At 47.0% G+C, this 3,365-nt stretch overlaps 1 protein-coding gene across 1 annotated transcript in view; it reads right to left on the bottom strand.

Moving 5' to 3' along the window:
• Positions 1-3,365, bottom strand: part of SWI5 (SWI5 homologous recombination repair protein) — an 8,367-nt gene that overhangs the window by 3,044 nt on the left and 1,958 nt on the right. The window lies entirely within an intron of this gene.

Raw genomic sequence — 3,365 nt, 5'->3', positions numbered from 1 at the left:
TGTTGTTTGGCGGGTCCGGGCTGGGGATTCGAACCCACCACCTTAGGTGTACGTGGCTGGCGCCTTAGGCGGTTGAGCTATAGGCGCCGAGCCCTTTTTCTTTTTTTTTGAAACAGAGTCTCACTTTGTCACCCTTGGTAGAGTGCTGTGGTATCACAGATCACAGCAATCTCCAACTTGTGGGCTAGGGGATTCTCTTGCCTCAGCCTCTCGAGTAGCTGGAACTACAGGCACCCACCACAACACCTGGCTATTTTTTTTGTTGTTGCAGTTTGGCCAGGGCTGGGTTTTTGAACCCACCACCCTAGGTATATGGGGCCGGCGCCCTATTCACTGAGCCACATATGCTGCCCCTGTCAGTCAGCCCTCCTTATCTGTGGATTTCATATCCATGGATCCAACCAACCACAGAGTAAAAATATTCAGGAAAAAAAAAGATACCTTTGTCTGTACTGAACATGTAGACTTTTTTTTTGTCATTATACCCTAAATACAAATAATGATTATTTACATAGTATTATATCAGATATTACAAGCAATCTAGAGCTGATTTGAAATATACAGGAGGCAGTGCTTGGGAGGCTGAGGAAGATGGATTGCCTGAGCTCATGAGTTCAAGACCAACCTGAGCAAGAGTGAGACCCCAGCTCTAAAAAATAGCCAGGTGTTGTGGTGGGTACCTGTAGTCTCAGCTACCTAGGAGGCTAAGGCAAGAGAGTCACTTGAACCCAAGAATTTGAGGTTGCTGTGAGGTAATATGCCATGGCACTCTACCAAGGGTGACCAAGTGAGACTCTATCTCAAAATAAAATAAAATAAAATACAGGTGAGGATGTGTGTAGGTTATATGCAAATACTATACCATTTTATTTATTTATTTATTTATTTAGAGACAAGAGTTTCACTCTGCTGGCTCCCAGTAGAGTGCTGTCATCATAACTCATAGCAACCTCAAACTCTTGCCTCAGCTTCCTGAGTAGCTGGGACTATAGGCCCCTCCTACAACACCCAGTTAGTTTTTCTATTTTTATTTAATTTTATTATTATTATTATTATTATTATTTTTGCAGTTTTGGCTGGGGCAGGGCTTGAACCCACTACCCCCCCGGAATATGGGGCCTGCGCCCTACTCCTTGAGCCACAGGGGTCGCCCATTTTATTATTATTATTCTTTTCTTTTTTTTTTTTGAGACAGAGCCTCAAGCTGTTGCCTTGGGTAGAGTGCCGTGACATCACAGCTCACAGCAACCTCCAACTCCTGGGCTTAAGTGATTCTCTTGCCTCTGCCCCCCAAGCAGCTGGGACTACAGGCGCCCGCCACAATGTCCCACTGTTTTTTGGTTGCAGCCATCATTGCTGTTTGGAGGCCTAAGCTGGATTCGAACCCGCCAGCTCAGATGTATGTGGGTGGCGCCTTAGCTGCTTGAGCCACAGGTGTCGAGCCATTTTATTATTATTATTATTTTTTTTGAGACGGAGCCTCAAGCTATCCCCCTGGGTAGAGTGCCATGGCATCACGCTCACAGCAACCTCCAACTTCTGGGCTCAAGCGAGTCTCCTGCCTCAGCCTCCCAAGTAGCTGGGACCACAGGCGCCCGCCACAATGCCTGGTCATTTTTTGGTTGCAGCCATCATTGTTGTTTGGCAGGCCTGGGCTGGGGATTCGAACCCGCCACCTTAGGTGTATGTGGCTGGCGCCTCAGCCACTTGAGCCACAGGCACCGAGCCCATTTTATTATTTTTTTTTTGAGACAGAGTTTTCACTATGTCACCCTTGGTACAGTGCTGTGGCATCAAAGCTTACAGCAACTTCAAACTCCTGGGCTTAAGCAATTCTCTTGCCTCAGCCTCCCAAGTAGCTGGGACTACAGGCAGCCACCACAATGCCTGGCTATTTTTTGGCTGCAGTTGTCGTTGCTGTTTAGTTGGCCTGAGCTGGGCTTGTACCCACCAGCCTCAGTGCATGTGTTTGGCGCTGTAACCACTGTGCTGGCCTATTTTATTTATTTATTTATTTTTTGCAGGTTTTTTTTGGCCAGGTTTGAACCCGCCACCTCCAGTATATAGGGCCAGCACCGTACTCCTTTGAGCCACAGGCACCACCTATTTATTTTTCTTTATTTATTTTTTGAGACAGAGTCTCACTATGTCACCCTTGGTAGGGTACCGTGGCATCACAGCTCACAGCAACCTCAAACTCTCGGGCTTAAGTTTATATAAGGGACTTGAGCATCTAGGATTTTGGCATCTGTGGGGCGTTCTGGCAGCAATCCCTCATAGATACCCAGGGGTATCCTAATTCAGGAGAGAACACCTGTGTTGGAGGGAATGAGGGGTTTCCACGTGGGTAGAATGGGTGAGGAGACAGTGATGTGAAAAAGAACAAAAGCAACCACCCATACTGCTATTAGAAAGAAGGAAAGGCAAAGCTCACTTTGAGAGTCCGGGGTACTGTTGACAACATGAGGACAGCTGGAGAAGGAGTTGGTTTGTGGTCCTGGTTAGGATGCTGAGTATGGGTTTTAGACTTCGCAAGTGGGAAGACAAAGATATTCCACAGGTGGCTGAGTATTCCAAGAAAGTTCAGGGCTGGAGAGAAACTGGAGAGTCATGAACACTGAGGATGTGGGAATGAGGCCATTGAGGGGGTGTATTGCAAGAAAACAGTGGAGTCGAGAGCAGAACACTTGAAAATACTCCCTTTTACATAAGGAGCAGTGGAAGGCAGAGGAGCCTGCCAAGTGGGCACAGAAAAACGGGGCAAGAGGTCAGGAGAATGCTTCTGCAAAGAGGCCCAAAGGAGAGCACAGGCTCTGCAGTGAGACTGCTCAGTTCAATCCCTCAGCTCTGCCATTTCCTGACTGTGAGACTTAATCTCTCTGGAACTCAGAGGTCTCACCTATTAAATGGGGATGATAAAGTGTATGCCTCTACGGTTGTTGGAAGGATTCAGGTGGTATGATGGAGTGTAAAGTAAGTTGAGTAGGACAAAGTAAGTGTTCAATGAAGTCTTGCCTCTTTTTTTAAAAGATGGAGTCTTGGGCAGGGTGCAGTGGCTTACACCTATAATCCTAGCACTCTGGGCGGCCAAGGAGGGTGGATTGTTTGAGTTTGAGACCAGTTTGAGCAAGAGTGAGACCTTGGCTCTACTAAAAATAGAAAAACTGAGGCAAGAGGATTACTTGAGCCCAAAGTTGGAGGTTGCTGTGAGCTATGATGACACCATGGCACTCTACCCACGGCGACAGTGTGAGACTCTGACTCAAATAAAAAAAAAAAAAGATAAAGACGGTCTTGTTCTGTTGCTCACACTAGAGTGCCCTGGCATCAGCCTAGCTCACAGCAACCTCAAATTCCTGGGATCA

The sequence above is a fragment of the Otolemur garnettii genome, unplaced genomic scaffold (assembly GCF_000181295.1).
Source record: "Otolemur garnettii isolate 467f Iridium unplaced genomic scaffold, OtoGar3 scaffold00014, whole genome shotgun sequence".
Lineage (NCBI taxonomy): Eukaryota > Metazoa > Chordata > Mammalia > Primates > Galagidae > Otolemur > Otolemur garnettii.
This window is presented reverse-complemented; position numbering and strand designations above follow the sequence as displayed.